Source organism: Lepidochelys kempii, chromosome 4 (assembly GCF_965140285.1).
Source record: "Lepidochelys kempii isolate rLepKem1 chromosome 4, rLepKem1.hap1, whole genome shotgun sequence".
Classification (NCBI taxonomy): Eukaryota; Metazoa; Chordata; order Testudines; family Cheloniidae; genus Lepidochelys; species Lepidochelys kempii.
The window spans coordinates 136901907-136921347 of NC_136383.1; the positions used below are offsets into that span (position 1 = coordinate 136901907).

Here is a 19441-nt window from a genome sequence, read left to right on the forward strand (position 1 = left end):
AACATTTTTATGGCCAACTTAGAACAACGCTTCCTTAGCTCTCGTCCCCTAACGCCACTACTCTATTTGCGCTACATTGATGACATCTTCATCATCTGGACCCATGGAAAAGAAGCCCTTGAGGAATTCCACCATGATTTCAACAATTTCCATCCCACCATCAACCTCAGCCGAGACCAGTCCACACAAGCGGTCCATTTCCTAGATACTACTGTGCTAATAGTGATGGTCACATAAACACCACCTTACACCGGAAACCTACTGACCACTATACTTACCTACATGCCTCCAGCTTCCATCCAGGACACACCACACAATCCATTGTCTACAGCCAAGCTCTAAGATACAACCGCATTTGCTCCAATCCCTCAGACAGAGACAAACACCTACAAGATCTCTATCAAGCATTCTTAAAACTACAATAACCACCTGCTAAAGTGAAAAAACAGATTGACAGAGCCAGAAGAGTACCCAGAAGTCACCGACTACAGGACAGGCCCAACAAAGAAAATAACAGAACGCCACTAGCTGTCACCTTCAGCCCCCAACTAAAACCTCTCCAGCGCATTATCAAAGATTTACAATCTATCCTGAAAAATGATCCCTCACACTCTCAGATCTTGGGAGACAGACCAGTCCATGCTTACAGAGAGCCCCCCAACCTGAAGCAAATACTCACCAGCAACTACACCCCACACAACACAAACCCTAACCCAGGAACCTATCCTTGCAACAAAATCCGATGCCAACTCTGTCCACATATTTATTCAAGTGACACCATCATAGGACCTAATCACATTAGCCACGCCATCGGGGCTCGTTCACCTGCACATCTACCAATGTGATATATGCCATCATGTGCCAGCAATGCCCCTCTGCCATGTACAATGGGCATACCGGACAGTCTCCACGCAAAAGAATAAATGGACACAAATCTGACATCAGGAATCATAACATTCAAAAACTGGTAGAACACTTCAACCTCTTTGGCCACTCAGTAAAAGATTTAAGGGTGGCAATTTTGCAACAGAAAAGCTTCAAAAACAGACTCCAACGAGAAACTGTTGAGCTTGAATTAATATGCAAACTAGATACCATTAACTTGGGTTTGAATAGAGACTGGGAATGGCTGGGTCATTACACATATTGCATCTATTTCCCCATGTTAAGTATCCTGACACCTTCTTGTCAATTGTCTAAATGGGCCATCTTGATTATCAGTACTAAAGTTTTTTTCTCCTGCTGATAATAGCTCATCTTAATTAACTAGCCTCTTACAGTCTGTATGGCAACTTCCACCTTGTGTGTATGTGTGTGTATTTTCTTACTGTATGTTCCATTCTATAATCCAATGAAGTGGGCTGTAGCCCAGGAAAGCTTATGCTCTTATAAATTTGTTAGTTTCTAAGGTGCCACAAATATTCCTGTTCTTTTTGAAGTTTATATATGTAACTGTAGGACCCTGAAAAATGTTTAGGGTATTTCTTGGGGAAAAAATAAGTTTGCCTTGCGCCTGCAAAAAACACCTGTCACAGGGCTTTTTGCCTTCATGAGACACCAGATGAAGCTATTTTGTGGTTGGAGTCACATTTCTTCTCTATAATACATCAAGAGGGAATCCGTGCAGTTGTCTAAGCTCCTAGTAATCCTGGAACCAGCTTCACAGGCGAGGCAGCCCGTTCCAATCACACCAGCATGAAAGTGTAAAATGAAATCTGTAGTGTATTATACTGAGATTCAACTGAAACAAAATTACTCCCTAAGACAAGAAAAGCACTAGTCCAGAAGAGAAGCATCAAACCCAAGCCAATCTAGACAGAGTGTATTGGGGTGCTGGGGTAGCGTAGGGGGAGTGCTGTTGGAGAGTGTCTGGGGTAGCTGAAGTGCATGTCTGCTGTCTAGGTGTTGCTGGGTTCTTTCTGGGTTAGGGAGGGGCTGAGACATCTGGGAGAGCTAGTGTAGGTTGATAGAAGCCATCTGGGAGGGGAGCTAGGGTCTGTCTGGGAAGCAAGGTTCTGCCAAAAGGGCAGTTGTTTGGGGTCCAGCTGGGATCTCTGAAGGACTGGGGATTGGAAGGAGGCACTCCCAGTGGAGGAGCGGGGCATGTCTCTGGGGGTTTAGGGTCTTGCTGAGGTCTCTCTGGGACTAAGATAAGGGATCTGAGGTTCAGCTGGGAGACAAATTTGGTGATAGTACTGAGACCCCTCACCTACTGTCCTCTGACACTAGACACTGACAGCAACTCCTTTTGTTGCCGCTGATGCTTCAATCCATCAGTGTCAGTAACCAGAGAGGAAGCACACAGGCATCCAAGGGTGTCCAAAAACCATATGTCACAGTGGTCTCTAGTTTCCAGAATGCACAACTGCAGCTCCTGCCCATTGCTTAGCCCAGCAGTTCTCAAACTTCATTGCACGATGATCCCCTTCTGACAACAAAAAATTACTGCACAAGCCCAGGAGGGGGGACCAAAGTTTGAGCCCTCTGGAGCCCCACAGCCCTGGGCAGGAGGGGGCCAAAGCCGTAGCTCAAGGGCTTCAGCCCCACACGGTGGGCCTGTAAACTGAGCCTCACTGCCCAGGGCTGAAGCCAAAGCCTAAGCCCTGCCACCCAGGGCTGAAGCCTTCAGGCTTTGGCCCCAGGCGGTGGGGCTCAGACTTTGGCCCTGGGCAATAGGGCTTGGGCTTTGGCCCCAGGCCTCAGCAAATCTAAAGCCTGTCCTGGCGATCCCATTAAAACGTAGTCCTGACCCACAGCTTGAGAACCAGTAGATTTAGCCAAACGTGTGACATTCAGGCTGAGCCAGGGCTTGAGTAATAGGGCTGCCAGATGAGTGACAACTGGTACCCAAGGCTGCAAAGAGGCTGAAAAATGCTAAGTGGTCATTTCATGGCTTAGCAGTGAAAAAAGAATTCATCCCATCCTCAAGAGTAGGAGAAGAAATGGCTCCTGATGCAGCACGCCATGTAGACTACGTTCCAAAAACAAAAAGGAAATAACACTGTTTGAATCTGATTCTCTCCCTAGTAGGCTGCAACGATGCTGGTTCTGGTGGAACCCAACTGAGAGTGCCAATTCAGAATTGTTCAGAGCAGGGCAGTTACAGCTCAAGGTTGAGGTTCCTTTGCACACCAAGGCAAACCAAATGAGCCAGACAGAGAGGACTTTGGTTTTACTCCACTGGCTAACCATAAGTCACACAAGCAATTCCCTTAGACACTCCAGTTTCCCAGTATCACCACCAGTGCCATTCATTATGGGGACAAATGGTTATGAAAACCAATACCCCCATAAAAGAAAAAAGGTTCTCCCTATCCCAAAGGACCAAGCCCCAGACCCAGGTCAATATATTAATCAGATCTTACCCACAAATCACGCTGTTGCCAATCCTTTAGAATCTAAAATCTAAAGGTTTATTCATACAAGGAAAAAAGATATAGATGAGAGCTAGAATTGGTTAAATGGAATCAATTACATACAGTAATGGCAAAGTTCTTGGTTCAGGCTTGTAGCAGTGATAGAATAAATTGCAGGTTCAAATCAAATCTCTGGAGTACATCCACAGCTGGGATGGGTCATCAGTCCTTTGTGTAGAGCTTCCATTTGTAGCAAAGTCCCTCCAGAGGTAAGAAGCAGGATTGAAGACAAGATGGAGGAGCTGCAGCAGCTTTTTATAGTCTCTTGTCATGGGGCCTTTCTTTCTTTGTTCCAAAGACAATCATTCCAGCACGTGGCAAAAAAATACCTTAGAGTTCTGTCCACAGGCATATCCCTGCACACCTTTTGCTGAGTCACAAGGTGTATCTGCCTTCTCTCAATGGGTCAGTTGTATAGCTGATGGTCCTTAATGGGCCATCAAGCAGGCTAGGCAGAGCTGACACCAACTTGTCTGGGGTGTCACCCAGAAGCATAGAATAAGTTTGAAATACAGACAGTTTAGAGCCAATATTCATAACTTCAACTACAAAAAAGATACACATATACAGATAGCATAATCATAAACAGCAAATCATAACCTTCCCACAGACACCTCACACAACAACCTTTGTACAATATCTGCTGCAAATATATAACAGTGGTTGCAACAGTGATCTATACGGTTAGAGATTCTGTCAATAACGTCACATAGGCTTAATCTCAAAGCAAGAGTTATGGCTGACCTAAGTCCTGGAAAAGGTAATGGAGACGTGTTACACCGATTCTGAGAGCAGTTCATTTACATTAAATGTCTGTGAAACAGTTCTCAAAAACAACGTTAATTTAGAGCTACTGGTCATATGGACAGGGATGGCCTATATGCTCTTTTGTGGCTTCAATTTATCTTTCAATATCCAAAGTGATTTTCTTTGCTTCTGAAGAGATAAGTGAGTCTGCCACATAACATTTCAGCTGAAAGGCAGGGAGGGACAGTGAAACTCTGTAGTAGCATTTACTAATTTATTCCGGGTCGAGCAAGCCTGACTTTTCTCTGCAACCGACAGTAGGAAGAAAAAAAGTCACCTGATATACCAGGGGACAGCAGAGCAGATGCTTCATATTGGTAAGATAAAAATGCAAACACAAGCTCTCAATGACCTTGTGGAATCTTATAAAGCGCCCTTGTGAGAAAATGTCTAAAGAAAGTGCCAGAAAGATGGGGAAAATTGCAACTCCTACAGAAACGTATATGTTATGTAAACATTCAGGACCAAATTCACCTCTGGTGTAACTCAAGTAAAGAATTATTCCAGGGATGAAACTGACCTAGTCTCTTCATTGAGATTTATGGGAAATGGGTTGCAGGGAGAGGAGGATAAACACCTCCACACTAAGACAATCAATTATAACCAAGGAGAAAAAGCTTGTAACTGACTCTGCAGTGAAATTCACAGCTCTGCTCTGGAGCCATATTCAGATACCGTTCTTCTCTTCCCCCGGCTCCTTTTACTGTAACTGCAGAGATGGGCACAACAGCAACTGGACACAACTCTAGAGTGACACCATGAGCTCCACTATTGAAGCAGATTTTCCTTCCAACCACCCTCTTTGGTTGTTTTCTGAGGAATAACAGCTCCAACAAAACTTGCAGGAATGAGATTCCTGCTTGTGGAAGATGAAGCCTGTCCCCTATCCACACTCGGGATCAATGAAAGGATGTCTTTCCAAATTCCCAATATTCCCCCATTTCTCTCCTCCATAGTCTGCCATAGCCATTCCCATCTCCTCACTCTCAGACTTCAGTAATGTAACTCCTCAGCTCCATCAGATACAGGCCACCTCGGCACCAGGAAACGATCTTCAAAAAAGAGAGAACCAATGTTTCACATCTTCAGCATGGCATGGAGCACCCCGACTGAGTGTTAGGAGTACTACTTGAGGGTCTGAGGGACTACAGCAATAGGGAATTGTGCATGGCATCTCCATCCTCCTTAACCACCAATCACTGTTCATTCCATATTTCACACCACCACAGAGTATATCAAGTTTCAGAGTAGCAGCAGTGTTAGTCTGTATTCGCAAAAAGTATATCAAGTATAACAAGAGTATATCAAGGAGGTCATCTCTGCCTATCACCCCATCCTCAACCATAATCCTCTTGTAATTATGCCGTACCCCCACACCCTCAAGCAGGGCCGTCCTTAGGATTTATGAGGCCCTATGCAGTATTATTAAACTGGTGCCCCTATGCCCAATGGCAGCCCAGGCTCGCATGTGTATTTTAGACAAAGGTAGTCTTTTGAAGGATTTATTTAAAAAACTATATGTCTGAAGAGCCAAGCATTTAAGGCTAAAGATGAATACTCAGACTGTGCATCTAAAAATCTATGCAAGGATTTTTTAGAGATGTGATTTTATAATCTTCAGTAATACACTAATGAAATATTTTTAAAGCAAGTTTTAAACTAAGGTCCTGTAGACTAACATGTTCTGAGTAAATATTACAGTAATGCACAACTGTTTTTGTCAGTAAATTCAGAAACTGACCGTGTACACCTGGGGGCTGGCAAATGCCTGTTAAATGGCTTCATTATCACTTGACAGGTTTCAGAGTAGCAGCCTTGTTAGTCTGTATCCGCAAAAAGAAAAGGAGTACTTGTGGCACCTTAGAGATTAACAAATTTATTAGAGCATAAGCTTTCGTGAGCTACAGCTCTAATAAATTTGTTAGTTTCTACGGTGCCACAAGTACTCCTTTTATCATAGAATCATAGAATATCAGGGTTGGAAGGGACCCCAGAAGGTCATCTAGTCCAACCCCCTGCTCGAAGCAGGACCAATTACCAGTTAAATCATCCCAGCCAGGGCTTTGTCAAGCCTGACCTTAAAAACCTCTATAAGGAAGGAGATTCAACCACCTCCCTAGGTAACGCATTCCAGTGTTTCACCACCCTCTTAGTGAAAAAGTTTTTCCTAATATCCAATCTAAACCTCCCCCACTGCAACTTGAGACCATTACTCCTCGTTCTGTCATCTGCTACCATTGAGAACAGTCTAGAGCCATCCTCTTTGGAACCCCCTTTCAGGTAGTTGAAAGCAGCTATCAAAGCCCCCCTCATTCTTCTCTTCTGCAGGCTAAACAATCCCAGCTCCCTCAGCCTCTCCTCATAACTCATGTGTTCCAGTCCCCTAATCATTTTTGTTGCCCTTCGCTGGACTCTCTCCAATTTATCCACATCCTTCTTGAAGTGTGGGGCCCAAAACTGGACACAGTACTCCAGATGAGGCCTCACCAATGTCGAATAGAGGGGAACGATCACGTCCCTCGATCTGCTCGCTATGCCCCTACTTATACATCCCAAAATGCCATTGGCCTTCTTGGCAACAAGGGCACACTGCTGACTCATATCCAGCTTCTCGTCCACTGTCATCCCTAGGTCCTTTTCTGCAGAACTGCTGCCTAGCCATTCGGTCCCTAGTTTGTAGCTGTGCATTGGGTTCTTCCGTCCTAAGTGCAGGACCCTGCACTTATCCTTATTGAACCTCATCAGATTTCTTTTGGCCCAATCCTCCAATTTGTCTAGGTCCTTCTGTATCCTATCCCTCCCCTCCAGCGTATCTACCACTCCTCCCAGTTTAGTATCATCCGCAAATTTGATGAGAGTGCAATCCACACCATCCTCCAGATCATTTATGAAGATATTGAACAAAACCGGCCCCAGGACCGACCCTTGGGGCACTCCACTTGATACCGGCTGCCAACTAGACATGGAGCCATTGATCACTACCCGTTGAGCCCGACAATCTAGACAGCTTTCTACCCACCTTATAGTGCATTCATCCAGCCCATACTTCCTTAACTTGCTGACAAGAATACTGTGGGAGACGGTGTCAAAAGCTTTGCTAAAGTCTAGAAACAATACATCCACTGCTTTCCCTTCATCCACAGAACCAGTAATCTCATCATAAAAGGCGATTAGATTAGTCAGGCATGACCTTCCCTTGGTGAATCCATGCTGGCTGTTCCTGATCACTTTCCTCTCATGTAAGTGCTTCAGGATTGATTCTTTGAGGACCTGCTCCATGATTTTTCCAGGGACTGAGGTGAGGCTGACTGGCCTGTAGTTCCCAGGATCCTCCTTCTTCCCTTTTTTAAAGATTGGCACTACATTATCACTTGAATGGCTCTTTAACAGTTTCAATGTTGTGCTAATAGGTCTGGCAAGCTGGTGGCTTTTTCACTTTTAAGTACTAGATCCCCTCTGGAGGAAGACTTACCAGGCTGCAGCAGCCAGCTGTGATGGGAGCCTGCAGAAAGGGTCAGAACAGGGATAGGAATAGGTGTGGGGGGGAAAAGGGGGGTGGACACGAAGACCCGGGGTGCCCCAAATTTTCAGGTGCCCTATGCAGCCACGTATGCCTAAGGATGGCCCTGCCCTCAAGCCATCTTTGGCTTGTCAGGTCTATGCTCATTCTCCCCACCTGTGCTTTTCTGTTTAAAGAAGATAGCTGTAGAGCAGGTCTCGTAGCTCCATTCCTCAAGCTGCTTCAGGGAGAAGTCCTCTCTCTCCCACCCAACTACTACATGACACATGACATGTTGGCACATGACGGATAAAGGAGTAAGTACCTCTGTCTGAAACTGCCTGGGGAGCGGCACTGCCAGGCCTACTTACATACAGCTTTTCTAGCCTGCTTCACATTTAATTAAGTCTATGTTCAATTTTAAACTTTTGAAAGACCCACCATAACATTTTGTTCAGAGTTACAAACAACCTCCATTCGAGGTGTTCGTAACAGGTTCTACTAAAATAGGGAATGGATTGGTAAAGGAGTAGAACCAACGAGACACGAAACCTACTACATATGAGATCCTTCCTTGTAGACGAATTACAATAGTTTTTTTAGGGGCACAATATAGCTAAAAATCTTCCAGTGAATCATTTTTATAGACATTTCTATAGTCATACATAACCTATTCCTGGTTTTCACTTGGAAAGTTGTACTTAGTTGCATAGATCTGCATAAATTGTGGGGTATTTTCCATTTACCTTTATATGAATCGCAAAAAATGCTATGGCAATTTCATAGAGAGTCTCTGTACCCCAACATGCAAGGTAAGGCATTCAATCTTGGCAGACCCCACTCCAGAATGAAGATTTGATGTCAAAAACAAATACATGAAATTCAGTTATTTAGATTCTGTAAGTATAAAATAAGAGTCAGTCTAATACAAAGGTTGAGAATTTACCCTAGCTGATGCTTAAAATAAAAATTTAAAAATTTTAAAAAATTTTAATGTAATAAATGCAGTAAAACAAAAATCAAGCTTAAAAGGAGACTTATGTTGTAACTCATTAAATAAACATTTTCTTACCTACGTAACTAATTGCATCTTATATTTATTAGATCTGAAAAACTTAAAAGTGGAATCTATTTTTCCCTTACGTTGTTTGTTTATATTTTAATTTCTCTCATACTGGCACTCATAACAAGTATTTTCAGTTCATCTAACAAAGAATTTTAAGTTCAAGCACATTTGATGGTTGTTTATTTTTAATAATAAAAATACATAAGTGCATACACAAATTATGTATTTCTAATGCTCCTGGCAAGCCATCAATTCAGGCATGAAGATGAGGCAACCTTGATGAAAGAGGCATTCAGGGATCAATAATGGCATAAAGATCCTTTCAATTGTAGGTCACACTTCCAGATATGCCTCAAACTGCTAACAAATTGAAATTTGTTGCCATCCAATGGCTGACTGCTGGCCTATAAGAAATGAGTTTAGGGTCTCAAACTAGTTCCCAATGGACAGAGGTCTACATCACAAAAGCCACCAATACATTAGACTCTCATTACATTATTGGCCTACATAAAGTAGTTTCAACTGACACAATGAAGTCTGAATGGATCATAAAGAGTGAATTCCCCTCTCGCCCTTAATGGTGTTCTCCTCAGGTTAGCATTGGGACACAATGGCAAACAGCACTGGGAAACCTGATCACCTACACTGCACATCCCATCTGTGAATAAATGGAAGAGGTCACTCTCCTGGGATGTAAATCACAACCCACTTCACTTTTAAGAATGGCAAATTTAATTTGGGGCTTTGAGTGCTCAATGGCCCCTTAAGAAAAGCCGGCTTGCCCAAATGGCTGATTTTAAAGAGAGATGCCACCAGCACCACACACCCACATTTCTTCAGCACCAGTTAAAAAAAAGCCACTTCATGAATTAATTTCAGAAATCTTAGCTCTGGAGGCGTAACAATAGAGCCAAAATTTGCTCTATTGCTCAGTTTGCCTTCCTCAAGTCTTCCAGGAAATCAGATCACTGAAATATATACATGATGTGGCTGTTCTTCGGTACTGAACAACTGTGGGTGTACAACACAGGGGGTCTCTTCCTTGAAAATAGCTGTTCCAAAGCTGTCGGTTGAAACCAGTTTAAAAGCATCAGTATTTGTAAAAGGTTAATGGCACCATTTTGAAAACCTGCGCTGTGCTACCTAGTGCTTGTGCATGGAACAATGTTGCTAAGACAAAGGCAAACAGCTTCCGTCACCTTCAGCCCCCAACTAAAACCCCTCCAACGCATTATTAAGGATCTACAACCTATCCTAAAGGATGACCCAACACTCTCACAAATCTTGGGAGACAGGCCAGTCCTTGCCTACAGACAGCCCCGCAACCTGAAGCAAATACTCACCAACAACCACATACCACACAACAGAACCACTAACCCAGGAACTTATCCTTGCAACAAAGCCCGTTGCCAACTGTGCCCACATATCTATTCAGGGGACACCATCACAGGGCCTAATAACATCAGCCACACTATCAGAGGCTCGTTCACCTGCACATCCACCAATGTGATATATGCCATCATGTGCCAGCAATGCCCCTCTGCCATGTACATTGGTCAAACTGGACAGTCTCTACGTAAAAGAATAAATGGACACAAATCAGATGTCAAGAATTATAACATTCATAAACCAGTCGGAGAACACTTCAATCTCTCTGGTCACGCGATCACAGACATGAAGGTCGCTATCTTAAAACAAAAAAACTTCAAATCCAGACTCCAGAGAGAAACTGCTGAATTGGAATTCATTTGCAAATTGGATACTATTAATTTAGGCTTAAATAGAGACTTGGAGTGGCTAAGTCATTATGCAAGGTAGCCTGTTTCCTCTTGTTTTTTCCTACCCCCCCCCCCCCCAGATGTTCTGGTTTAACTTGGATTTTAACTTGAAGAGTGGTCAGTTTGGATGAGCTGTTACCAGCAGGAGAGTGAGTTTGTGTGTGTATGGGGGTGGGGGGGATGTGAGAACCTGGATTTATGCAGGAAATAGCCCAGCTTAATTGTCATGCACATTGTGTAAAGAGTTATCACTTTGGATGGGCTATCACCAGCAGGAGAGTGAATTTGTGTGGGGGGGTGGAGGGTGAGAAAACCTGGATTTGTGCTGGAAATCACTTTAGATAAGCTATTACCAGCAGGACAGTGGGGTGGGAATAGGTATTGTTTCATATTCTCTGTGTATATATAAAGCCTGCTGCAGTTTCCACGATATGCATCTGAAGAAGTGAGCTGTAGCTCACGAAAGCTTATGCTCTAATAAATTGGTTAGTCTCTAAGGTGCCACAAGTCCTCCTTTTCTTTTTAGCTTCTAAGAAAATTATTCATGTCACTCAAAACAAGAATGTTTATTTAAACTTTTAAGCATTCATAGACATTACTGAATAATTTTTTAAAATCAAACTTTCATATGCTCAACTGACAGCAGGCAATCTATGCAATAAAATCATTCTCTAAAGCAGTATTTAAGTGTGGATGAAATTCACCCACAACAACAGGGGCCACTTAAAACTGGTAACAGCAGAACAGCTGTTGCAGCAGCTGTTCTGCTGCACAGGGGAAGGGCAGCTAACACAGTAGGTGAACAGGGTGACTCTCTACCCTCTGAAACCAGTGGAATGATTATTCTGTGTAACCCATGCATAGGAACTTTGAGGTAGGCCAGGACAAGGCCACTGAATCCGCAATTAAATAGACCAGTGGCCATGAACCTCTGCACAGCAGTGTGTGCAACGGTCACCGCTCCTGTTCAGTCCAGATGCCGGAAGCACAGCAACAGATACAATGAGAAGCTGCTCCATGCTTTGGCTACTGGTTGGGGCTGAAGTCCGTTCCAAACACCCCTACGTGGCAGTTTGCTTCGGATTTGTGCTAGGGCAGAGGAAATTAATTTTATCCTGTATGCATATGTTCCATTATTCATATTAATCAGTCATTAGAAGAAGCAACACTAGGGTACTTGACAATGGTTTTGAATAAAAACACATTCCAGCAGCTGTTTGATAATTAAATAAGGGGCCTTTTATTTAAAATTTAGATTTTGAAAAGGTTACAATTTGGTATTATAATATATATCTTCAATACAGGGGAGTTTTTATTAATCCCACTGGAAATGAATTTTCTTCAGTATGGGACACACATTGCCCTTAGGAGGCTAATCAAAAAAGTGTAATGAGACATGAGCAAAATAGTACAAATAATTAACGAAGCATTAAATGTGATAGATATTGATTTTATTTAGATATGTTAAGTATGGTTAATTGGCTGGGTGTTCTGAATGGTACTAGAACAGATCAGTAACAAGGGCATGTGTTAAAGATACATGTAATGAATAGAGTAAGATGGAACAAAAGAGCAGTGGTTGTGATTCTCTGTTTAATTTAAACTTCCTATGTCTATGCTGAAATTTGTTACTTTTTGAAGTTATTTTATTATTTATAAATATGTCAGCCTGGCAGCCTTGAAGACTTTGTCTATAGATCAAGTTGTGGAATTGCAGATTTCCTTCCTCCACATTCTCCCACCCATAACCAGGGAGGAATCAACGGTGGGGGGGGGGGGGGGAGAATTCAGGGCCAGATCCACAAAGGTATTTAGAATCCTAACTTCCATTAAAATCAATGCAAGGTAGGAGTCTCCAAAGCCCACTCATTCATTGCCCTCTTCGAATAAGTGGGAGTAAGTGCCCCTTTCCCCCACCCCCCACCTTTTGGGAGAACTGTCCATTAAGAATTGGACCAAGATCATCAACTCATTTTTTCAACCACGCCCCTGGGAAAAGTTTTGAAAAGGGGAACATTCCAATTCAACACGACTAAAGCAGAGTGGTTAAAAACTTACGATTTCTTATTTAAATCAGATTTTTAAATTGTTATTTAAATGATTATACATTTTTCTTTTTAAAAACATATCTGTTTCAAGTCAAATCTGAATTTAATACAAAATATGTTGAGACTAAACTTGTTATAATCCCTTAAAATACTTAAATAAAAAAAATACATATGCTGAATCCATGAGCCTCTATCAAAAACCTTGAGCGAAAGGCTGCTATTCTATATAAAGAAAGCATCAGGGGGAAAAACATCTTACTTTTGAGGTCAAGCTTTATAAAAATTATAATAGGTCATGCACTGTATTAAGGGCTTGATCCTGTGGGGGATCCGAGGACTGTGCTGCTGGGTGCAAGAGACTGGCAAAGTCATCATAGACATTGGCACCATGCCTCTGACTCCAGGAGACACCAACATGTATAATATTGGGACCATCCACTGAGCCCACTTTGGTGGTCTCATACTCCTATTTTAAAGCTCTGCAGATGTCAAACTATGGCTCATGACCCCAAAGTGAGTCGTGACGCCATTTTAATGGGATTGCAAGGGCTGGTGTTAGACTTGCTGGGGCCGGGGCTGAAGCCGAAGCCCGAGCCCCGCCACCCAGGGCCGAAGCACAAGGGCTTCAGCCCTGGACAGTGGGGCTCAGGTTACAGCCACCCCCATCTGAGGCTGAAGCCTTTGGGCTTTGGCTTTGACCACACCTGCCTGGGGCAGCGGGGCTTCGGAGGGCTCAAGCTTCACTCCCCCCTTCTGGGTTGTGTAGTAATTTTTGTTGTCAGAAGGGAGTCATGGTACAATGAAGTTTGAACTGCTGTTATAGCTTCTCCCTACCTGAGCTCTGATTGGTTCAGTTCTCAAATTATGAATATTTCTGACTCTACCTACCATGGAAACTGACACTCCAGATGATGAGGAAAACACTTTTTGGCCCAGTAACTACAAGTACATGCTTCTGGATGGTTCTGGGGCCTCCAAGTAAATGACTTTGCTCTGTCTACTTGCACGTGTACAGGCAGAAATATAAAAAGAAACCCATTAATTTCTCATTAGAGTCCCTCTCTGTTTCTCAATAAAATACTGCAGTGAAAAAGGCAGGTGGGTTACACGAGCAGAAGTCTTTGATTGTTGTTAGTGCTTTTTTTTTCTGGGGGTGGGGGAGCTATGTAACAAGGAAAAAAGACAAACATGGGCAACCAAAAAGGAGCAACTCTGGAGTCATAGCAGGACACCATGGGGAAAAGGAAGGGACAACTTTCTTCAGAGTGAAGCCTCTATCAACACATGGGAGCTGGAGGGAAAACAATCATGGCCACAGGCCGTAAAAAGGGCCTTATTTGGGAATATTTTAAAGAAATTCTTGTACCTCTGGGTAAAAAGGGAACACGTGCCAAATGTACGCAGTGCAACAAACAGAGGTAAGCCTGGTTGTCGTACTGAAACGACATTGTGAAAAATGCTGTCAGCTGTCAGCCCTGGAGCTATTAGTTTGTTGTAGGAGTATTTATCAATTGCATTTTTACTGTTACTCCTGGACTTCTGAAATGAATGATTATATGGAACAATAAAACAAACATCCTAGGTCAAGACTTCCTGTTAAAAAGTAATATTTTATTAGGTATTAATGAATTTAATCATTTAAACTTTTTTCAAGTTGTTTGGTATGTTGCTAGAGATAAGGGTTTAAATAGGTTTGAATAATCCTTATGATTTATTGTTTTCCCTATAAAACTGGGTCAAGAATAAATTACATCATTTAAACAGGTTTCAGAGTAACAGCCGTGTTAGTCTGTATTCGCAAAAAGAAAAGGAGTACTTGTGGCACCTTAGAGACTAACCAATTTATTAGAGCATAAGCTTTCGTGAGCTACAGCTCACTTCATCAGATGCATATCGTGGAAACTGCAGCAGACTTTATATATACACAGAGAATATGAACCAATACCTCCTCCCACCCCACTGTCCTGCTGGTAATAGCTTATCTAAAGTGATCATCAGGTGGGCCATTTCCAGCACAAATCCAGGTTTTCTCACCCTCCACCCCCCCACACAAATTCACTCTCCTGCTGGTGATAGCCCATCCAAAGTGACAACTCTTTACACAATGTGCATGACAATCAAGTTGTCACTTTGGATGGGCTATCACCAGCAGGAGAGTGAATTTGTGTGGGGGGGTGGAGGGTGAGAAAACCTGGATTTGTGCTGGAAATGGCCCACCTGATGATCACTTTAGATAAGCTATTACCAGCAGGACAGTGGGGTGGGAGGAGGTATTGGTTCATATTCTCTGTGTATATATAAAGTCTGCTGCAGTTTCCACGATATGCATCTGATGAAGTGAGCTGTAGCTCACGAAAGCTTATGCTCTAATAAATTGGTTAGTCTCTAAGGTGCCACAAGTACTCATCATTTAAACAGTGGTACAAACAGCTGAAGTAAAAGGAATCTTTCACTTACAGTCTCAGTTTTTTCAAAGCAGTGCACTGAATAATATTCAGTGACACCATGACTTTTTACCACCATTTTGTTTCAGAATCAGGCTTAGACATATCAACGTCCAACATCTGCAATGTCTACAACTTCAGAGTCTTCTGCTGGTGCCACCAGCAATGCTGCAACTAATATACATCAGACATTAAATTACCTATACCAAAAAAAAAAAAAAAAAAGACTTTCTTCATCATCATCATCCAATCAAGCCATGAATGAGTTCGTAATCAGAACCAGTAAATTCCAGCAAGATTCCATAAACAGATTGCTCGGTTCATTTATGCAAAAAATTCTCCCTTTCATCTTGTTCAGAACAAACATTTCATTGATATACAGTAACTCCTCACTTAAAGTCGTCCCAGTTAACGTTGTTTCGTTGTTATGTTGCTGATCAATTAGAGAACATGCTCCCTTAAAGTTGTGCAATGCTCCCTTATAACATTGTTTGGCAGCCGCCTGCTTTGTTCACTGCTTGCAGAAAGAGCAGCCTGTTGGAGCTAGCTGGTGGGGGCTTGGAACCAGGGTGGACCAGCAGCCCCCTATAAACTCCCTGGTCCTCTAAGTTCCCTATGCAGCAGCTGCCCAGCAGGCTATCAATTGCCGGCAGTTCAGCTGTCCCTCCCCCAACTGCCATGTGCTGTTCCTGCCCTCTGCCTTAGAGCTGCTCCCGGAAGCCTCCTGCTTGCTGGGGGGGGGGGGGGAGAGGCTAATGTTAGGGTGTCCCCCTGCTCACCCCATATCCATAGAGGGGGACGGGATGGGACGACAGGACAGGGCTCAGGGCAGAGGGAGCTTGCTGGTAGCAGTTGCTGTCTCAACTTCCTGATCTACTTAAAAAGGCAAGGTACATAGAGTGTGGTTGGTATATTTAAAGGGGCAATGCGCTTCTCTTTCTCTCTCTCTCCCACACACAGGGTATGTGTCTCTGACTGCCATGCTTTCTCCCCTCCCTCCATTTGTGCTGCTTTGTAGAATGTGAAGCTACATTAACAACAGTGTGTTAACCCTTGAGGGCTCAGCCGAGTGCTAGTTCATCATTTAGCACTAAGGCATTCCCCAGGAAACCCCCACCCTCTGACTCCACCACCTCAACCAAGCTTCCCAATCATCATTGCTGTGTACAGTATTAAATTGTTTAATACTTATACTGTACATACAAGGTAATTTTTTTCACCAGACAAAAGACTTCCCTGGAACCTAACCCCCCCATTTACACTAATTCTTATGGGGAAATTGGATTCGCTTAACATCGTTTCGCTTAAAGTCACATTTTTCAGGAACATAACTACAACATTAAGTGAGGAGTTACTGTAGTTCAATCGTTACAACCAGGCTACACTCCATCTGACAGATCACACACTGCTGGAAGAGTGCTGGATACAATGTATGAGAAGGAAACTGAACAGTGTGCATGTAATCGGACATACCTACTATGCACTGGTTCAGCCGGGGTTAATCACATTCTGTGGACCGAGGAGGCCACATCCCCTCGTGCCTGCTGGGCATACTCCAGCTGGAACCAGGATATAAATGGAGCAGCTCAGCTCAGTCTGGGATGACCACCGAAGGAAGCAGAGGTGCATTGCAGGCTCCTACAGAGAGACTGCCGGCACTCTAGGACATAGAGGCCATCCGGGCTGCGGCTCCAGTTGAACCCCAGCCACCCAATGCCACAGATGGAGGAGAGACTGCAGAACCTGCGAGACTACCAGCCACAGAAGAAGGGGTAAGAAGTAGCCAGGGGGACTAAGCACTGCTCTAGTTGAGGTACCAGGCTTTGACTCTGGGGATCCTTCTGAAGCACACTGAGTTGGTAACAGATATCCCTGCCCCAGCTGCTGTCCACCCCGCTCTAGCCATTAGATCACACTGCCCTGCTGCAAAGGGTGGCTTTATTGATTCTGTCAGGTTTCAGAGTAACAGCCGTGTTAGTCTGTATTCGCAAAAAGAAAAGGAGTACTTGTGGCACCTTAGAGACTAACCAATTTATTTGAGCATGAGCTTTTGTGAGCTACAGCTCACTTCATCGGATGCATGAAGTGATCCGATGAAGTGAGCTGTAGCTCACGAAAGCTCATGCTCAAATAAATTGGTTAGTCTCTAAGATGCCACAAGTACTCCTTTTCTTTTATTGATTCTGGCCACTAGGTCGCACTGCCCTGCCGTAAAAGGTAGTTCTACTGATTTCAGCTGTTAGGCTGCACTGCCGTACCTAGAAGGGTAGCCCTAGTGACTCAGGCCATCAGCCCATGAACCCTCATCAAAGGGCTACTACACATTGACCCTCACCATTAGGCCACACTGCCTTAGGAGCCAGGGCTGCTGTGGTGGCTGGGAAGACTAGGCTATTTGGGCCACCCCAGTTCTACTTCAATTCCTCCACAACTCAAAACCCCCCCGACGGAGTGGGCCTACCCTGCGACAGTGTAAAACACACAAGGGGAAATTTGTTAATCTGAATCTTGATAGATGGAGCACATCCAATGTACACAATGATCCAGTCCAGTAACGGATGCTAGTGTGACAGAAGATCGGGTTGTCAATCATACAGAAACAACTGATAAATCAGGAAATGCTTATACAGCAGAATACTTAAAAGTAGCAATAAAAGCTCGAACAAACTGTGAGCAAAGTGTCAAGTGCATAGCTTTGTCACAGACAATACTGCAAATGTAGCAAAGAGAAAATCTAGACGACGATAATGGAGGGAACCTAAAACTTATGTTTGCTCATTTGATGCATCTTTTAATCAAAGGCTTAAGTAAAACTCCCGAAACCAAGGAAAATGTTGAAATTGTTAAAACTTCCATAAACAATCACTTTGCTTCAGCATCACTGAAGAAAGCAGGAGGATCCGAACTATTTCTCCCCCAAGATGTACAATGGAATTCAGTGGTTGACTGTTTTGATATTTATGAAGAACTGGCCCATTCTGATCACAATTTTTGAAGAAAACCATGACAAAATAGATGAACTATCATAGCCAAAGTAGTCAACATGGGACTGAAGAGAAATGTAGAAGATATGCTGAATATATCGAAACTTATTTCCATAGCCTTGGACAAACTGCAGAGAGATTGCTGCTGTACTGCTGATACCACTGAAATTTGGAAAGAACTTCAAGAGATATTGAAGAACGAAATGCCCAACAACAAAGGTAAATTGCAGGCAGAAAAGAAGCACTTACACCACCTCATATTTTTGCCAATACGTCCAACCCAAGGTACCAGGGTAGATACCCAATTGCTAAAGAAGATGCTGCTGCTATGACTAATGGACATCTAAATCATTCAATCAATCATGCCAACCATAATAAATTTCAAGGCTAGAGGTGAACCATTCAAGCAGCACACTTACTGATGACGTTTTAAAGAAAGTCACACCACTGAATTGGCGGAAGTCACTAACTAAGCACCTAGAACCAGAATTTGTTGAAGTGCTAAACCAGCTTTTGACAGCAGTAGCCTCTTCTGCAGCACAAAATGAACATTTTCTTCATGTGGACTAATTCATTAAAGTTGAGAAATCGATTGGGAGTTGAAAAAATAGGAAAATAGAAGTTACTTACTTTGTAACTGGAGGTTCTTTGAGATGTGCGGTCCCTATTGGAATTTTACTATAGGTATGCATGCACTCCATGCACTCAGAGTTGGAGAATTCTTGAAAGCAGTGTCCATTGGTCTGGTTTCTTTGTACTTCCAACAGAGGAGACAAAGGGCGGAGTGGACTGACAACTTCTCCATTTCCTTCTTTACCACAAAGAACTGTCCAAAGCAGAGGGGAAGGAGGGTGGGGAGTGGAATGCAGATATGGACCACACATCTTGAATTGCCCCCATTTACAAAGGTAAGTAACTTTCTCTTCTTCCTCCTCCTCAAGTGCTGGTCCCTATTTGTATTCCACTGGGGGTGACCAACAAGCTGTAGTCAAGTAGGAGGTAGGTGCGAGGATGCAGGTGGCAGAGCCATTTGAAGGACTGCCATCCCAAAGCATGCATCAGCAAAGCAGCCTTCACTAAAGCATAATGCCTTCCAAAATGTGTGGATGGACCACCACGTAGCTCCTCTGCAAATGTCAATCAAAAGTATTTCTTAGAGAGATGCCACTGACATCGTTGGTCCCCTTGAGAATGAGCCCTTGGCCCCATGTGGGGGAAGAACGTTAGATAGCTTACAGCAGAGCATTCAGTCCAATATCTATTGAAAGAAAAGAAGTACTTGTGACACCTTAGAGCCTAACAAATGTATTTGAGCACAAGCTTTCGTGAGCTACAGCTCACTTCACTGCATCCGATGAAGTGAGCTGCAGCTCATGAAAGCTTATGCTCAAATAAATTG

The 19441-nt window shown here is 43.4% G+C and overlaps 1 protein-coding gene across 7 annotated transcripts in view; it reads right to left on the reverse strand.

Moving 5' to 3' along the window:
* Positions 1-19441, reverse strand: part of ALMS1 (ALMS1 centrosome and basal body associated protein) — a 132541-nt gene that overhangs the window by 99333 nt on the left and 13767 nt on the right. The gene's annotated exons all lie outside the window — the stretch shown is intronic.